The sequence below is a fragment of the Leptonychotes weddellii genome, chromosome 13 (assembly GCF_054177405.1).
Source record: "Leptonychotes weddellii isolate Sample4059 chromosome 13, ASM5417740v2, whole genome shotgun sequence".
NCBI lineage: Eukaryota > Metazoa > Chordata > Mammalia > Carnivora > Phocidae > Leptonychotes > Leptonychotes weddellii.
Window position 1 is genome coordinate 23,482,692 of NC_138381.1, and position 19,678 is coordinate 23,502,369.

Sequence of the window (19,678 nt, forward strand, 5' to 3'; positions counted from 1 at the left end):
AAAATTGGGGGGCCCAGGAGGTGGCTTGGAGTGCAGATAAAGCCTTTTTTGGGGGGTGGAATAAGAGGCCCAGCACGGTGGCTCTGTCTCTGCTGCTCCCCCCCGTGCTGTGATGGGAAATGCAAGATGGCCCCGGGCCTGACCACTTGCAGGCTGTGTGACGGCTGTGGGCAGGTCATGCAACCATTCTCCTCCTCCTCTATGCTAACACTGACCTGCGGTTATCAGAGGTCACTAAGGAGACACGCTTGGAGCCAGGAGACGAGTAGGTGCCCTCTACTGAGAGGCCAGCCCTGCCCAGGATTTCTGTGTTGTCACAAAGGACCGCCACCCTTCCAGAAAATCCTGAGTGCATTTTTCCTGGAAATGCCCAGATTAGGGTCATTGCGTGGTTTTAATATCAAAGATATGAAGAATTGGAGGAAACTGGGGGACAGGGGCTCTCCTGCAGCCCCAGAGTGGGTCAGAGGCTGAGCTGCTGGTTTTAAAGAGCCCAGGGAAGCTCATTCATCAATCATCAAGTCCAGGGAAAGGGAAGGATTGAAGAAGGAAGAGGATTTTCTACACAGCTAGAAGCTGTGGTTTTAGGCAAAGCTGGTGCTTCTTGCTGTGGTAAACAGAACGCTCTATTGGGAGTTAGAAGACCTGGACAAAGTTGTCAGTTCAGCCCCTTGTTATCTAGGTGATTCAGGGTTTGAGCTATCCGCACCTCCGTTTTCATTTCTGTGAATTGGGTATGACTTGTCCTTACTTGTCCCAGCGTTGCTTTGAGGATCAGGTGGTACTAGATAGGAAGCTCTACGCAGACTGCAAGACGCGGCACAAGCAAAGGATTATCATTGTAACAGTTTCTATTTCCATATTGCTTTTAGGATTTCAGAGACTTTCCTCCCCTCGTCTCTTACTTCATGTACAGCAGGGCCTTAGATCTAGGCTTTCCGCTCGTGTGCCCCATTGCTAGCTGGCCGAAGAGCTAAAGAGGACCACTGAGGGACAGCGTGACTCCCCATGGGGTCGGGATTTCCTCAAGGTGATACTCCCACCAAAAAGAGTGCCTCAAACAGCGGGCCTTTGGGTCCAGGCTGGCCTTTTAGTTCAAGAAGCCCTGTTGGAACCCCGTTGCCTAATACGGGGTTGGATGCCCCAGTGCCTACTACAATGGCTGGCATCCACTGGGACCATGAACGTTTGGATAGGTTGGTAGGTGACATCATTAGGGCAGGTAGCTATTCCGACTGTTTCTGGGGCTCCATTTCATTTCCTCATCAAGCATGTGTTGAGCACTTTAGCGGGGATCAAACACGGTGCTGGATTTTGCCTCAGAGGGCTCTCAGGCCATGGATGCTAAGCCAGGTAGACAGAAGAGGTTACTCTTCAGGTCAGAAGTGCTCTAGGAACATGCTTTGGGGTGCCTGCTGAATCCTGGAAGAGGGGACCCTTGAGCTGAACCTAGAAGGCCTAGTAGAGGTTGGATAGTGGTGAGGGGTTCTTGCCCAGCACCTCAAGTTCTTGCCCCCTGGCCAGGGGGGCCCCTCAGGCTCACCGGCTCTCTCTACTCCAGCCTCCTCTGTGCTCTGCCAGAGAGAAACCTCCCACTGGGTAGGATTCTGGGTCCTGTGCTGGAGCTTGAGCTTGCTCTCTTGGTGGGGCCAAGGCCAGGCTGGTGGGGGGAATGGGTACTTTTGGGGCCCTCCTGGTCCAGCAACTGCTGCTGTGAAATCTTTATCACTCCGATCAGAGGTTTCCTGTTTTGGGGAATAAGTGATTTAATTTATCTTATAGATCGCATTTGACTTCAGCACATAAAAGGCTCATTCAATTTGAAGCAACATCTCCACCAGGAATGGATTAACAGCAAGAAAACAGTTCTTTCTTAACATGGGTGCAGCTGGGACTTTGGAAACCCAAATACACTCGTAATCTCCTCTTGGAGCACATGCTGAGAGTCCCTCCTTTCGACGGGGTTAATATGCTTTCCCTACTGGGGCAACCTGTTGTCTCTCAGCCCAGCGGGGTGTCCATGCTGGAGGGGCGGTTTGGCTCTTCAAGATGCACAAAGCCACTGCTCTTTTAAATCTGCTGAACTTGGGCCCTCTCTTTGCTGGCTGCTGGCTTCATCCTCTCTGGCCAGCCATGACCAAGAGGCCAGGTGATTGTGAGCAATGGTGACCCCCAAAGCCTTCCTGAGTCTATCCCTGGGATGAGCACCGTGGGGACACAGAGGAAACGTAAGCCTTGGCGTCCCTGCCAACAAGAGCTCAGTCCTATGCAGGGTTGGAGGAGGGAGTATATACATGAATTCTACATTCAGCTCTATGGAGGGCAATTCAACAGTAGCTGTGGAATTTCAGTGTACACATCCTTTGACCCAAGAGTTCCACTTCTATCCTGCAGATCCAGGCACATACAGGAAAGGGCATGTTTGCAAGACTGCTCATGGCGGGGCTGTTTGTAAGAGCAGGAGATTGGAAACAACACAAATGTCCATCAGCAGGAGAGTGCAGCCACATGGTGGAATAGTATGCGGTCGTAAAAAAAGAATCAGGGAGCTTTTATACACTGGTCTGGGATGATTTCACAGGTATTAGGATAAGAACATGATGCAGGACAGTACGGTGCCACTTGTGTAAAAAAGGGTAAAAATAATACATATTGCTATTTATGTATATAGGCATAAAGTCTCATGGGATAGAAACACAAGGAAATATTAACAGGGGCCTCAAAATGAAGAATAGATGATCTCTGCCCCGGAGGCTTCCTGGAAAGTTTTGCAGTACCTCCCCGTCCCTTTAAAATGGCTTCTACGATGTGTGCACTGTGTCTCCCCGCCCCCCACATCGGCCTATTGGGCATGGCATTTCTAGGACCTTCTTGGGCCCCAGTGGACTAGACTTGCTTTCCTGCCCCTGCTTGTGGCCAGCCTGCCTTGAATACCTCTAGGCCTGGAAAGCCCACCACCTCTTGAGAATTTTGGTTCTACTATGAGCGTTCCTCCTAAAGCACTTAGCTTGGGCACCATTCCTTCGGGCATCACTCAAGGATTGGGTAACTCCTTGTCTTGTCCCTCCTGCCCTCATGAGTGAGACCCCACACTCCCTCAGGTAGGGGTCTGTTGTCCACTCGTCATCTCGGGAGGGCCAAACATATAATAGGGACTCACTAAAAACCTACTGAATGGAAGCGTCTGTGTAGCCTCCATAGCTTGCCCTGGGCAGTGCCAGGTAGGCATTAGAAAGGATGCAAGAAACAAACAAACAAATGGAAACTTGGTCTTTGAGCCTAATTTATAAACAGGAAACCTATCATCGTTCTCTACCATTTCCTTTGTCCCTGGCCAATTTATATTGGAAATGAAGGCAAAGTGACTTCCTCCTTCAGCCCTCCCCCCTCCCCCCGGCATGTATTGCCAGGATGCTGCTATCTTCAACTTGAAGGGGCCACCAAGCTCCTAGTAGGTGCTTCTCAAGTCCTGCCAGCCACCCGGCAGCCAGCGCCACACCCAGGGCTGCAGCCCCCGCTGCCCTCCCCCTGCTGCTCTCCTCCCCTCCCCCAGCCCCAGCTTCCAGGGTCCTCCGCTCCATCTCAGCCTTGCTTTCCTGGCCAAATGCACCGGGTCTGTTTGAGCAGAGGTGGCAGAGTGCACAGCCAGGTGACACGTGTGCACGCCGTAACTCTTGGAAACCAGCCCTACCCGAGGGACTAATCCTGCAGCCCTATGTCAGCCTCTGCGGGAGACTGGGAGCAAGCAGCGTGTTCATGCAGGGAGACAGCAGGGTCTCCCAGAACAAAGCAGCCCGGAGCCACTGTCCTTGCCCCAGTGAGGAATTGAAGAATTGGGGGTCTGGGGAAGTGTGGCAGCCAAGGGGGCACAGAGCTGAGGATGTGATGGAGACTCCCCATTTATGAGCTGTGTGACCTTGACTGCTTACCCTTTCTAAACCTCAGTTAGCTCATCTGTAAAAGTGGGAGCAGAAAAAGTCACAGACCTGGGATGATACTGGGAAGTACAGTGTTGGAATTGAATTCTAAACCTGAGTTTGTCTTCTGGTCTGACCCCTGTGCTCACATCGGCTCCAACTGTGTATAAACTCCCTCTGGGGAGACGGGCTGGCAAAGCAGAAGTAGGGACCAGTTCAGGGGTGGGGTGGCTGTGATGCCTCCCTTGACCTACCCTTGGGAAATGCCTGGCTCCTGGCTCCTGGCAGTGGTTATTATTTTGCAAGGCTTGTTCTATTTTACTGTCTTGGCTCATTTTTTCGTTGCCATGCTGCTCCCCAGGCTGGACCCAGCAGGGATGTGGGTTTGCAGAGGCTCCTTTCCGACAAGCCTCAGGGTGACATTGCGGGTTAGGTCTGTTTGTCAGGCAGGACAGGTAGATCTCCCCTCATACTGATGCCCGGGCTATCGGTAACCCCACCTTCTTCCCTCGGTCGCCTCCCATGCCTGTCTCCCAGACCCCCTCTGCCCCCATTCCATGCCCTTGTTCTTGCTGACCTCAGCATTTTGCAAGCCGTCTCCCACCTTGGTCTCAAAGTGGCTTTGATGTTTCATCCCCAGAAGCTTCCCCCTCCTGTCGTGGGCAGCCTGGCCTTCCCATCAAGGCCATCCTTCAGAACTGTCCACCTCTAGGCTTGAAATCTCTGGAATTCTCTTTTCTGACCATCTCCTCCAGGCTCTCTGCTGGTGTCCCCCAGAGGATTCGTGCTGTGGTGGGCTCCACTGTGCACGGAACAAGAAGTTCACATGTTCTGGGGGCATGTGTAGGGTTGGTGATAAATACAGAGTTGACTGGTCAGGTGGGAGAAGAGGCTGCTGGAAGCCTGGTGTGCAAAGGGGACCATAAGAGCATGCCGGGGGCAGCTGGCTCCCACCTGCTATGGAGGGGCAAAGGTAGAGGGCATCGAGGCTTTGCGCTACCTTGCTTGGCAGAGGACAGATGGACATGGATGGCTCCCCCAGATGTTTCTGGTCTAGGGATGAGCCTGCATCTGGCCTAATGCCTCCAGCTGGCTTCCTAGGGGAAGCAGGGGAAAGAAAGCCTAATTTGGGGACTTGTAGCATCTCTTATGAGAGGACGCAAGGCAAAGGCACACTAAAACTTGAGGATCGGTTTGGAGGGGGTAACACCAGGGACAGATAGAGTTGGGGTTAAATTCTAAATCTGAGCCTGCCTTCTCATCTGGCCTGTGTAGTAATGTTGGCAACTCTGATGGTCTCTCACCCCGCGTCTGGAAAGATCGTCCAGTGAAGCTGAAATAAGTGTCAGTTCGGGAGTGGGGTCAAGAAACAGACACCTCACTTACCAGAGATCAGCCTACCATCACCCCTCCTATCCAGAACATAGATCTCGAAGTGAGGGAAAAATGCCTCAGATCACTGAAAATGGCTAAAGCCCTGGCATCTTCTTCTTAAAAACACCCACCCCGATCAACCCTTGCTCAGAGCCCCATGGTTGCCCAGCCCAGGAGGATTCTAAGTTGCACATTAGAAGCTGAGAAGCTTCTTTAGGCAGGCATACCCAAGCAGGTAGCATGAGTTCTGGGAGCCTCCCGGTGGGAAGGGGCCGAGAGAAGAAAAGAGAAGCCCCCCCCCCCCCAGTGGGGACAGAATCCCCCAGGACAGCGGAGAGCCTCCCGGAGACACTGGATGGCCATCAAGACAAGGTTACATCACATTCAGCACCTCAGCCACAGCAAGTCCCTTGTGAAACAAAGCTGGGGACAGATGTCCACAACAAAGTTTAGGTTTTACATCCTTTGCCACGAAAAGGAAGAGAAACACATACATATTTAGAAAAATAATTTGTTCAGAGTAGGGTTAAAAGGAAACACAAATTTTGTTGCTTGAAGGGGTAATGTTAGGTTGTCTAGAAAATCTTTGCATGTGAAATACCTCATCTGTATTGTATAAATGGTGATATCTGTTGGCCTCATAGAGCATTAGGACCAAAAAAGACCACGAGATCCCATAAACCCATTTAAAAATGTGTATAGCTGACGTAATTGAGGCTCAGAGATGTGAAGTTGTTTGCCCAAATTTCCACAGCCAGTTGCTGGTGGGACTGGGCCTTGAACTTGAATCACTAGAGAGCAAAGTGGATTCAGGAGCTGGGGAGCAGGCCTGGGTTCAGACACTGTATCTCGGGCAGGATTGGCCAGTCCAGAGCTGGGACCTCCTCCCACCTCCCACAGGTAAGAGCCAAGGTCTAGATGGGAGATTGGGGGCCCTGAAACATCTGCCCAAGGACAGGTCGGAGAGATGCTGCACAGAATGGGAGGGGGGTCCGGGGGGATGGAAGGCTGTTTTTGCCGGGAGTGCACAGGGCTGTCTGGGGGCAGGGAGTGGGAGTGGAGTGAGCATGCCCAGTACATAAGTGAGACACAGGCATCCCCTAGCTGGAACGTTTGACTCCTATTCTAGAACAGCCTACCTCCAGGTGCGTTAGGAACTGGTTTGAAAGGCAGCTTATAGCCCTGACCTGGGAAACACAGAAGAAAATGCTAAGCACACCTTGTAATCTTGCAGGAATCAGATCCTGGATTCTGATTTTTGCTTTCTCTTCCCTGCAAGAGAGGCAGAGAGGGCTCCAAGCACGGCCTGTCCAGCGTAGCTTCTTACTGAACATCTATCTACAGACTTCCTATTTTTACTCTTAATAACCGTAAGCTCGGGGTCACCAGGGTCTCCCTGTTGCTATAGTGAGAAATGATAGCGCCAGCCTTCCAAAGTGCTGGACCCTTGGCTTAGAGGAAAAACAGAATCTGGGTTGCTTTATTTTTGGGTTTGACTGAGAAGATTTAATGCGCGGTGTTCCAGCCCTTGCAGCAAATGGCAGTTTGTGCTCAAAATACATCAAACCTCAATAACACAGAATAACTGACAGTTGGGGGGAAGTGGGCAAATAAGAATATGTAGAAGATAAGTTTGGAATGAGTTCCAATGGTAAAACTTCATCAAGAACATCTAGAAGATGATGGAGAAATGAAAACACACGTGGTGGTGTTCGTGTAATCCCACGGGAGAGGTGGAGGGGGTGGGGCCTCTTGCACTGTAGCCTTCCCGCCAGGCTTCTTTAAATGTGCCTTTGGCAGGGTTGAAGACACAGTGTGTGTATAATTTGGCAGTCCTGTTTCTCAGGTAATATGTAGTAAGCATCTTTCTGTGTTCCTACACTATGCACATCAGTGTGATTTTTATTGTTTGGATCAGGTCACATAATTTGGTAAAACATTCTCCTACTTTTCCTCTTCAGCATCTCTTGAATCCACCCTTGGTCTCCATGGTGCCATCTCTGTCAAAATTTTTTCTTTTTTTTTTGATTTGGATAATTGGTCTGCCTTGTCCCTGTCCCCTACACACACATGCGCACACACACACACGGATTTCCTCTACTCTACAGCCTTGCTAATCAAAGGGTGGTCCCAGACCCACGGCATGGGCATCCGGTGGGAGCTTGTTAGAAATGCAGAATCTGAGACCCCACCTGGGACCTCCTGAGTCAGAGTCTGCATCTGTATTTTGACAAGATCCCCAGGTGATTCATAAGCACATTAAAGCTTGGGAAGCACTGATCTGAAACACATTCCCTGTGGCTCCAGGATAGAATCCATGCTTCTGGCCAGGTGCACAACCTGCTGAGCAGAGACCAAGTGGAGAGGAGGTAGGGGTGAATAAGGAAGGGCCAGATCAGTAGGATCACTCCAAGTGGCAGGCCACTGTGGGCCAGGAACTGGAGAGGTTGGAGGGTAGGGGTTTGCCTGGGAAGGAAGTCCAAAATGGCAAACCCATGGAAGATGCAAGGTGGAAAACCGAGGGCCTAGCTGGCTAGCAGAGGCAGGGCTATTGGCTGGGGCCACTCGGCAACCAGTCATAGCTCACTCCCAGTTTACAGGGGCCTAGGCTGAGGCACAGAGAAATTAAGTTGCTTGGCCAGGCTCACAATCTAGTAGGCGGTGGAGCGGGGACACAAGCCTGATCCAGGGCCCAGCCCTTAACCGCCCTGCAATGCAGGGTAGAGTGAACGGCAGGAGAGAGAAAAGAATAAAAGGATGTTAAGCTGCTACAGTGAGCTGGGTACTATTTCACTTTATTACATTTAATATTCATACCCACGCTGCATGCGGGTATTCCTACCCCACGTTACAGATGAGGAGGTTGATTTGCATGTAAGCAATTACCGGAGTTCACATAGTTACTGACAGCTGAATTCAGGGTTTGAACCCAGGACACTGTGGGTCCGGAAGTGATGCTCTTTCTACCTTGCACTTCATCAGCAAGGTATGGAGTCGGTCTCTACTCTCAGAACAGCTTCTCAACTTTCTACCTGCTTCCTGGTTTTAGAACCCCCACCTCTGCCCGGGGACACAGTCCCCTTGCCTATTCACGGTGGGGAGAAATACAGGGTAATTCCTAGATGTTTTCCCTCAGTACCTAAAATTGTGAAACACCAGGACTAGAAGGTACCTGGTTTAGCATTGAGTCCATCTCATTTTATAGTTAAGGAAGCTAACACCCAGAGAGCTCAATGACTTGTCTAAGGTCACACAGCCACCTAGTTACAGATCCGAGACCCTGATTCTGGACTCAGGGCTCTTTTCATGACTCTGGGCTGTCTTTGTACCTGTTGCCCTGGGGGCCAAGGGTCCGTGCACTGCCCGGCCAGTCAGCATCAGGCTAGGTCAGTGCATGTTCAGCTTTAAGCTTAGGCTGGAGGGTGCAATGGATAAACTTTCATTAAAAAAAAAAAAGGTAAAATCTGCTTATTGTTAAAAATTCAAGCAGTGTGTCTAGAAACAGCTGAAAGCACCCTCTCCTGGCCCTCCCCAGTCCACTCCCCAGGGGTAACCACTTAGTGCTGTCTCCAATGGCTCCTTAATTTTCCTGCCAGCCATTGGGTTTTGTAGGATCCACGCCATAGCAAGGCTATTTTTAACGAGCATCCCAGGCTTCAGGGGGTTGAGGAGAGGGGAAGAAAAATATTCCATTTGTATATTTTTAATCCGTGCACATTTGAGGAGGCAGTGGCTTTCCTGTCCCTATTGCCAAGGGTTGCGGGCAATTGATTAGACTTTCTGGATGCAGGGCAATCCTTTCTCTTCCCTTAACAAGGCTGAAAGGCCCGGGAGGGGTGCAGGCGATATTTCCAGGGCTGATGGCTGTCTCAGCTGGCTGCCTCCTGATCCTGCCTGCCCCCAGCCCTCTCCCTCCCGGCAGCCTCGAAAATCCTGGCTGGGTCTCCCAGGGCAGAGGAGGCCTGGGAACCTGACTCTTTGTGCCAGGCTCATATTTAGAAATGTCTCCAGCCAGAAGTTGGCATCTGTCCTGCTTGGACTCGGGGCAGGGGGTGCAGTCACATGCGTTGCCTTCAAGTGGGCAGATTCTGAGTGGGCAACAGCCTGCTTTGAATATAAACACACTCCTTTTATGCTGAGGACCTGGCATCTGAGCCTGTGCTCCTGGGCCCTGGGTGAGGGCAAGTGCTGGTAGCCGGACGGGCAATGGGGAGAGGGAGGAAAGATGTCACAAGGCTTGAACTGGGAAAAATGGTGGTGGAGGAGGGACACCAGCTCCCTCCCCCACCCCACCCCAAGTCCGTCCTTCTCTGTTTTCTGCACTCCTTCTCCCAGTGCCCAGAGCACTGCCCCTGTCTGAGGAGGGGCCCTGCAGCCCCATGGGGTGCCCAGCAATGTTCTGACCCGGGCTTTCCTTTTTGTCTCGGGAGGTCCCCAGGCTGGGGGGGTGCAGTGTGAGTGGGACGCAAGTGAGGCTGGGTATGGGACCACTTGCAGCGGGGTCTTGCTCCATCTCCCTGAGACCAGCCAGCCCATCAGCCTCTCCAGATGGAACCTATAAAATGTGGCCCTGACAGCCTCATCCCCGAAGGCTTGCTCAGCACTGACCACAGAGGTTCAACCATTTTTTGCTCACCCTGCTTTTTCTTTCATGGCATTGTGCAAGGATAGATGATCTAGACCAAGTGATCCCGGCCTTAAGGAGTAGCCTCCTGGGGACAAACATGATGCCCCAGCCCTGTAAAAACTCCCTTTGCTTTTAAAACAGTTCCACTAAGGAGGGGCGATCTGGTTCTTTCCGCTCGCCTCAGATACTTACCGAGCACCTGGGAGGCGCAGACCCTGTGCAGTCACCAGCCCCACAGCACTGGAGGGGGCTTGGGGCTTGTCTCCCAGCACACCTCTCTGCCCTCTGCAGGCCTGCACTGGGGACCAAGGTGGCTTGCTCAAATTCAGCTCTCGGGAGAGGAGGCTGCCTTCCTGTAGCCGAATCTTCAGAGAGAATCCAAATGCAGCAACAGGATTTCCCTCCTACAGCCTGAAACCAAGCCCCTGCCAAGTGCTCAAGCTCCTGGCTGGCGGCCCCCACCTCTCCCTGCCCCATCCTCCCCTGCCCTCCCCACATCTCAGGGAAGAAGCCTCCAAGCAGTGGTCAAGAAGGCTGAATAGATATTTTCTTTGTATCTCCTGGGAGCAACATGGTAAATACGCAATAACTGGATGAATGAACAAACAGATGAATAAGCAAGTGAGCAAATGAATGAAGGAACAAACAGAAAAGCGGTCTCAGCTCCAAAGGAACTTAACATCTGGAGGAAAAGACCGGGGCTTGTAGAATGGTGGCACTGTGGGACTGAAGGGGGGCCCTTAGGGCTTGGGCTCCCTGCCTTCTTATGGGAAAGGCAGTGCAGGCTCAGAGGCTGGAGGGGCTGCCGGGATGCCTCAGAGACCACGGAGGTCAGAGGATGGCGAAATTGCCCAGGGTGAGTGAGATCTGGAACCGAATGCAAGGCTGCCCTACTTTCCGTCTGCCACTGCCCTAAGTGTCCCTCGTCCTTGGGAAAAATTGCCTTTTCATATGGTTGGGAGTGGACGGCGCAATTTTTCTTCGAGGGTTAATTGTTTTGCTGACAGCACAGATAATTAGGAATGAGAATCCCGGAGTGAGGGCGACAGCACCATCTGCTGTGAATGTGGTTCAGCCCCACCTTGCAGGAGGGCTGGTGAGGGCTCCTCTCCTCGCCCTCCCTACCCCCAACAAGAATTTATGAGCTTGAGCTGTTTGCTGCTGCCAGGTGACCGTGCAACCAGCGGGAGAGGCCGATGACTGGTTTCTAAAGGGTTCAGCTTGCTCTCCTCTCCCCTCCCCCGTGGCATCCCCTGCATGTAGTAGGGCTCACTTAAGAGCTCCAAGGTTGACTAAGGACCCCCCGGGCTGCCGGGGACTCAGAGAGCTAATGCCAAGGGAATGATTTGCTGTTCTTATCCTCGCCCCATGTTAGGAGGTCTAGTCTGCGGTGGACTCGAGGGGGGCGCGTGGGTCTGCACTAGGCACTGTGGCTGCCACTGGTGCTTGGGTCATTTTTTCTGCCTAGCTCTGTGTATTTGCTCCCTCTCCTGGGTTTCCAGGCCTGTGGCTTGTGCTGCTTGCTCTGGCGGGAGCTTGGTTGGCCCTGCCTTCTATTGCCAGGTAGGAATTTCTAAGTCGTTACTTCCTCTCTGTCAACAGAAGCAGAGCAGCTTTGGAATCAAGCAAGGCATCCTATTGTCCAGGAGCAGATCCTTCTTCATGTGGGTGGAACATTGTGTGTGTGGTTTTTTTAAAATTTTTATTATTTAGGAACATATCACATATACAAAAGAACATATAAATGTATATATGCTTTTTGAAAATGATAATAGCAATTGCCTTGTTTGTTCCAAGGGATGAACAAACACCACCCCCAGTGATGCCTTGCCCAGAAATGCCTCAGAGGTTGGAGCTATAGTGAGTCAGGTGCCCCAGGAAGCTCAAGGTCGGCACAGCCCCCACACCCCAAAGCTGGAGCTATTTATCACAGCCAATTGCCTCTTTGCCTGAGCTGCCCCTGTTAGCTAGGAGCCTGCACATCCCTGTCTTCCTATTTATCACTCTGTTCTCTCTGAGCTTCCCCCTCCTAGACCCTGCTCTCAGGGAAGAAGCCGAAGGCATGATTGTTCTCCTCTTGTCCCCATCCTCCCATAACAGGCCGAGCATGTCTCTCTTCCCTTTCCCCTTCCCACTCCTATTGAACTGCCACCCTCGAGGTGACATGAGGTTAACCTAGGACCTGGCAGCTTGCTGGAAAGAATGATAATTGGGAGTCAGGAGTTCCTGAAAGTTGGCTCTTTCACCAACTTACTGTGTGACCTTTAGCAAGATTCTCAACGTCTCTGTGCTCTGTTTCCTCATCTTTAAAATACACTTTACGTTGCTATTCTGAAACCAAAGAGGTCCAACAGATGTCAAAGCAGCTTGAAGGGTGCTTGCTTATCATTTTATATGTTGTAAGACATTGTCATCATCATGCTCATAGAATTCATGGGACCTCGCATCCCTGCCTTCCTTTGCCACCCTCATCCCTGTCCATGGTGCTACCCCTCAAGGGTAGTGCTGGGTGCCCTAGTGGGCACTCTCCACCTGCCACAGCCCCTTCTCAGCAGTGGGTTCACTGAGGCTCCGAGGAGCCCAGGGTTGGGGTGGAGCTCAGGGTCATGGCCATCTGGGTATCAGGAACCCTTCCCTTGCACCCTCAGAAGTGGAGGCTGTGACTGGCCAGAGGTACAGGGCTGTGGCTAGTGGGGACCCAGTCTCCAGAGGTGAGCAGAACTCCATGTTGGGCACCCCTTAGAGTGTGGACCATGGTCTTGGCTAGGAGATGTGGTCACTCAGTGAAGCCAGTCTGTGTCCCTTACTCAGTGAGGCTTGCATCTCCACACTTGTCTCTTGCTCTGAGCCCAAGGGCTGCAAAAGAAAGTTCATAATAAGCCACAGGTGGGTGGCCTGCCTGGAGCCTCCAAACCACAGCACGCTGGAAGCCTCACACTCGGGGCCTGGGCCATAAGAGTTGAGGAATGTCCCTGGTGGACATGGTTCTGCTCTTTGTGCATCTCATCAGTGGAGGGAGGGCACCCCATTCCTTCCTCTTTCCTGGGATAATAAGGTTCTGTTGATGTTATGTGCTGAACTCTGAATAGTGGGTAGGATGAAGGGTAGGTCTTTCAGGCAGATAAAACAAAATATACAGAGGTAAGAAAACAGGAATGAAGGGTGTGTGTGTGTGTGTGTGTGTGCACACTGAGGCCTGGGGGCAGGGCTGGTGGGTGGGACATTGGCAGTGAAGACCCTGGCTGAGAAAAATCTGTATGGTCACCAGCAATTGCAGGACCTAATCATAAAGAGCAATAAGAGGATGGCTGGAAAATTCTAGAACAGTTAAAACTTGGACATGTGTTTCTGCCCGTGGTAGGTGACAGAGGCCTCTGTTCTTATTGCAGGTCCCTTCTGAAGCAGCTGGGAGCTCAGAGGAGTGGGCCAGCCAGGAAAGCAAGAAGGGATGGTGTGGAGCCCAGCCAGGGCCTGAGGAGTGAACATCAGCCGCAGACCGCTGGACCTGGAGCCACCAAGTCAGGAGGGCTACGCCACCAGGGAGACTCAAGAAGAATCGATGCTTCGGCCCCCAGTGACATGTACACGGTGTAATGACAGGTAATGAACCTGAGGCTCATCTATCCTTTCTGAATGATATGGCAGGTAGGAGAATACATCAGCCTGCAGTAGACATAAAATGTCAACCCTTGGAAAGATAACTATGCAAACAAAGTGCCGTAAGGCCCGATAAGATGATAGGTGGATACTTTATAGTTATTAGTTTCTGCCCCATGCACTTGCTGGAGCCCGGCACCGGAAGATTTAGCATCGGGTGGGTTCACTTCCTATGCCTTACGGGAAGGTGTGATGCCTTTATTGATGTAGCACCTCTTGTTTGAAGAACTCAAAGTAACATATCAGGAAGTCATTATTCCCCACTGGCTCCCTTGGGAAGCAGGGAGTTGATGCCAGTGGGGAAACAGAGGCAGCGAGGGGTACAGGGGTGCTTTCATATATCCATGAAGTGGGGATACATGGGGGATAGGTCTGGAGACCTCACTGGTTGGGAAGCCTTCTTGGTTGACTGAGCTTTCTCCAATGACAGGGTCAGGCGATGGATTGGTATTTCTTGTAGAATAAAGAAAAAGGGACTTTATGGCTCCCTCCATCCCTCCAAGGGCGCTAGGTCAAGTAGGAGATGATCAAGGGTGGCTGGGGAATATCATGAGTAGGGATTTGGGGAGCACCGGAAGGGGCTGGCAGATACCCTGGATGTAGAAGTTGACCCTGGGAAGTCAGCCAAGCAGGAAGCATCAAGCAGGTCCCCAGGCCTAGAAGGTGGAGGTTTGAGGCTAGAAAAAGAAGGGAGCCAGTGGGAATGGAGACCCCGAAGGTGAGCTCTGATCCGATGGAGGGCCCGTTCCCAATGGTCATCTGGTCTTTGCTCTGGGCATCACAGAGGGTACCACTCTGGCAACTTCCACTTTGGGGAAAACCGCAGGCTAGGCCAGAGGCAAAAATAGCTTAGGGCCTTGGGAAACTGACCAGGGCAGGGGGAGAAGGACCAATGGCCTGGGGCAGGAGGCCCAAGGGGGTGTGGCAAATTCCATTCCAGTGCAGGCCAGTGTCAGGATCCATAGGGTCAAGCCAAGGGGTGGGGAGGGGCAGAGTATTAGGACTTCTGGGTGGCCTTGTTCTAAATCAGGCAGAAAGAATAAGATGAAGAAGGAATTTAGAAAGCTGAGCCTGGCTCTAGGAAATGGGTCAGCCATAAGCACCAGGCAGGCCCAGAACTTAGCGCCTGTGTATATGAGGAAAGAGAAGGAGGGTTGGGCTCTGGGGAGCACAGCAAGGATAGTCAGGGGACTGGCTGTGCTTGGAGGGGCTTAGCTAGGGAGGCAGCCAGTTCCACGGGTACCTGGGGCTGTGTCTCTGGGTACCCCAGATGCCAGCATACTGGCCCTGGACTATTCACATATCCCACCTCTCAGTGAGGAAGGTGGTCTGTATGTCTCAGACTAGACTGGGGACCTAGGCAGGGCTGACCCTGGAGGCTGACCCCATGGTGGCAGGTGATAGGGGCGGAAAAGGTCCAGCCCTGCAGGGTGGTGTGTGAGGACTTTCATCATGTGTGTGGTTTCAGGAAGGTAGGGGCAATATGCTTCCTGATCAAGGCAAGAAAGAGGATCAGGTCTCTGAAAAGGTTCTTAACCTATTTTACCAATATTACTGAGTACCTGTTGTGTGCTGGGCCCTGTGCTAGGTGCCAGAAATGCAAAGATGTATGAGGCATCTTCATTGCCAAGGGAGGGGGGATGGGGCACAGGAAGAAGCATGGCAGTGAGGACAGAGCCAGGACTATGGGAGCCTCGGGCTCCTATCTTCAAGACAGGGACAATACTGGGGCGCCTGGGTGGCTCAGTCATTAAGCGTCTGCCTTCAGCTCAGGTCATGATCCCGGAGTCCCAGGATTGAGTCCCACATTGGGCTCCCTGCTCGGCGGGAAGCCTGCTTTTCCTCTCCCACTCCCCCTGCTTGTGTTCCTGCTCTCGCTCTCTCTCTCTCTGTCAAATAAATAATAAAATATTAAAAAAAAAAAAAAGACAGGGACAATACTTTCTCACTCACAGGCTGGTTGGGAGAATTAAATAAAATAAAACATGCAAAAACAGCACAGCGGCTGGCGCCATACCAAGTGATCAATACATCGAACTTATTTGCATTTTGCCGCCCTTGGAGGAGCTCACAGTCTGGCAGGGGTGGGAGCGAAGGAGGCTGGGAGAAACACATCCTAATTCTCAGGGCTTGCTATTGCTAACGGGGTCTGAGGCCTGGACTCTGAAAACCTGGTCATCAGAATTTGTCTGGCCATGGAAGATGTAGTTCAAGGTGGATCCAAACACTCAGAAATGGTGACAGTGTTCAAGTGCTTTGGCAATTGCCGGGCCTGGGGTTCTTTATGGGAACCGAGTAGAATAGAGGGTGGGAGGGGTGGGTCCAGGAATTTCCAGAAGCATTGAGAAGAGAGGACATTCTCGGAATGCTTGGAGAGTCTTGCCTCCTCGGCTTCCAGCGCTGTTCTTTGCAGCGGGGCAGGGTGATCGGGGTATAGAAACCAAGGCAAGCCTTGGGTCCTACAACAGGGCTGCCTAGGAGAGTCTGAGCACCAGCCACAGACGTAAGCCACACATGGGATTTTAAATTTTCTAGTAGCCATACAAAAAAAGGGAGGCATAAGAAAGTAAAATTAATTGTAATAATGTGTTTCATTTAACTCAAAAGGCCCAAGTATTTCAACCTATAATCAATATACAAATTATTAATGAGCTATTTCACATTCTTCCTTTCATGCAAAGTCTTCCAAGTCCAGAGTGTATTTGACACAGGCAGCACCCCTGTTTGGACTAGCCACATTTCAAGTGCTCATCTCAAGTGGCTTGTGGCTACTCGACTGGATAGCTCAGGTCTAGAATCTAGAATATCTTGCCAAGGGGCACCCAGAGGCCAGGTGTATCCTGAACTTAACAACAGGACTTACTATTATGTCCCCTTCTTATGACACATCCGTAATGCATCCCTGGGGAAATTGGCTTCAATGATCTGAGATGTCTTGAATCACTCGTTCTAGATGGTGATTTATGTTTTCGGGAAACAGCCCCGGCTGTGGGTGTCCCCGCTGGTCTTAGGACTCCAGCACCTGTTGGTTCGAGGCTGATCTCAGGCAGTTCCGAAAGCCCTCTGAGCTTCAGAGGCTTTGTGGGAAGTGGCACTGATCATCTCTATCTTGCTGGGTAACGATGAGGACTTACATACAATAATGAGTGATCACTCTGTGACATTCGCTGTCAAGAAGGAATCCTTGTTATTTTCCTAAATCAAATGAAAACCAATTTGAGTTCCCCTAAGTTTGGCGGAAGTTTCCTAGCAGGCATTTCTGTAGTTCTGTCCATTGTATAGGAATGATGGGGCTTTGCAGGTCAGGAAAAATGGGGAAGGAGGCGAGGCCTGGACCTCAGCACACGGCAGCAGGGTCTGACCTCCATGTGGTCATCTGGAGGAGGCAGGCCCTGCAGGTAGCTTGTGCCCCCAAGTCAGCTCTGCCATAGGGCATCTTGGGGTCCTTAGGCCTTCATCTCTAGAGTTTGGACACGGCCAAGGTGCTCTGTTCCAGTGGAGTGAGGGTTGCCGGTCGTTCCAGGACCCCTTACCTAAGCCATCCCAAGTGTCTTGGGACCCACCCCAGGGATCCTGCTCCAAAAACTGCATGTCCTACAACCCTTCTGTTTCCATTCTCCCAGCTGCAGCCTTAGAAACGAAGACCCATCTATCTCTACCTTATTACCCGCTACCTTTCCCCAGCCAGAGACTTACGGGTGACTCCCTCTGAGGGTAAGGGGACCCATTGCCACAGAGCGCGGATGCTCTTTCTGGCGATAGGGAGTGTGGTTTTTATTATTTCGTGAAGGACATCTGCTCCAGCCACAGGCCTCCAACAGCAGCAGTGAACTGAGGTTTGGCGAGAATTCTGCCCTAGGGATGGAGGTTTTAAGAGAGTGTCTGCAGGCAGATCCCATCACCTCCTGGCCTGCTGTGGAAGGAGCAGGAGGTGCAGGTCAGTGACACAAAGAGTAAGTGGGTGTCAACTGCACTGGATAATCAATGCAAAGTCTACAGAATGAATGGAGACTCCAGGCCTGGGGACCGAGGCGCGGTTTTCAAGATTGGGTCAACACTTGGTTGTGTGTGTGGTGGGGTCAGTGGTGCTCTCATGCTCACTGCAGTGGCCTGTGGGTCCCCATGTCGCTGCCTCTATGGACAGAAGTCCTGTCCCCTGAAGGAGCTGGTTCCTGCTTCCTGCTGCCTCTCTGGGGAACTGAGTTCTCAAAGCTGTCACGAATCAGGAAGGATCCTCCAAACTGGTGTCATTGTGACTTAACATCTATTTTAAGAGGTAATCCATGGCACATTTGGAGGACAGTGGGAAGGATGTTTCACGAAATCAAGCGCATTTAGACAGAGATGTAGTCATGGCTCTTTCTAAGTTGGCTGTGTGACCCCGTGCAGGTTGCTCAACTTCCCTGGGCCTTCACGTCCTCATCCATTCAATGGGCATGAGAAAGTGAATTGCAGTGATGCCAGGCGCACATGCATTTCAAAAGGAAGAGGTCCTATGAGGCTTAATCACCAAAGATTTGAAAGTCTTACGGCAGCATCCTTGCCCTCCCTACCTCGAACAGTGCGTAATTCTGTTCTTTAAAATTAGCCTCTCTGTTGCTTCCTGGGGGCCCACAGGGAGTAGTTTCTGATAGATCCCTTTACAGTTTTGCAGCAGGGAGAGGAAGAAGGCCACATTGCCCTTGACTGACAACCTTCGTATGGGTATTTAACAATTTTAATTTTTCATGATTCCTCTGATAAAAATAGTGCCTGACTAAAAACAAATACATTTGTATTTTCCATCTCCTTAATTAGTTTCTAATTTGGGGGTTCTTATTAGCTTAAAATCATCCCACTGAAATGGTCCTTGGATGATAAAAAATGTGAAAACCACAATCAATTCTAGAGAGATCTTGGTATTTAATTATGCTGATTGGAGCACTAGAGACCCCTGGCAAAATGAACCTCTCAGAATAAGCTTGATTTGTGTAATTTGGTTTTTAAAAATTTTGGATGCATATTTATCATATTCAACTATGTGTTCTTGTTCTCCTTGAGATTCTGACTCATCTTCTAGGAGATGGGTGGAGGAATCCACAGGCTGTTGAGATCCTGGGATTCCAGCTGAGCTCACAGAGTTGCTGGTAGGGCCTGGCCTGAAGGGGGCACGGGGTCCCCGGCTTGGCTGGTCATTTAAAAATATCTTTTCTTAAAAAAAAAAAAAAGGAAAGTTAAAAGTCATACAGAGACAGGCTCATAAGAAAGGATATGCTGATAGAATTTTGGAACTTGATAGTCAGAAAGAGTCTCCCATGAAACCTTAGAAAATGGGCAAGTCCCAATGGGTTAGAGATGCATCTAGAAGCAAAATTCAGGATGTGATATATAACTTTGGAGGCACTGGGGAGATCTAGTTGCTCAAAAAGGTATCCAAACCCATGGATCCATATTCGCTTTGCTAAAAGTTGGACAACCAGATGTAATAGGAAAGACACAGCCTCACCCATGATATTTGCTTGCTGTAAAGCTGAACCAGATCTGCTCAAGCCTATAAATCTAACTACCATTTTATACAAGAACTACAGGAATATGCAAAACGCCACTGCAGGGAGGCCATCCCCAAAGCCACACCAAAACCTCAGGACAAATGCCCTCATTTCGCTAATAGGATGTCGAGGTGGAGGTAAGGGGAGGTATAGGGGAAATTATTCCTGATTAGGAGAGTCTTTTTTTTAAGGATTTATTGATTTATTTTAGAGAGAGAGAGCCCATAAGCAGGGCCGAAGGAGAGGGAGAGAGAGAGAAAAGCAGACTCCCCGCTGAGCACAGAGCCAAACGTGGGGCTTGATCCCATGACCCCCGGGATCATGACCTGACCCAAAATCAAGAGTCAGATGGTCAACTGACTGAGCCACCCAGGTGCCCCAATTAGTAGGGTCTTAAGAGACACACCAAGCAAATGCACTCTGTGGGTCCGATTTGAGTTCTGATTTCAGGCCTATCTGCTGTAGACGGACCAATCTGAGAGAATCAGGGACATTAGGTCCACAATGGGCATTAGATATCCAGGAATTGTTATGAATTTTTTAAGGCATGTAATACTGTGGCAGTGTTACATACT

The 19,678-nt window shown here is 50.9% G+C and overlaps 1 protein-coding gene across 4 annotated transcripts in view; it reads left to right on the forward strand.

Annotated features, from left to right (window-relative positions):
• Positions 1-19,678, forward strand: part of ZBTB7C (zinc finger and BTB domain containing 7C) — a 323,613-nt gene that overhangs the window by 53,043 nt on the left and 250,892 nt on the right. For all 4 annotated transcript variants that reach the window (XM_081801273.1, XM_081801274.1, XM_081801275.1 and 1 more), the window contains exon 2: positions 13,308-13,518. The gene's annotated coding sequence lies outside the window, so the exon portion shown is untranslated. The remainder of the gene's footprint in view (positions 1-13,307; positions 13,519-19,678) is intronic.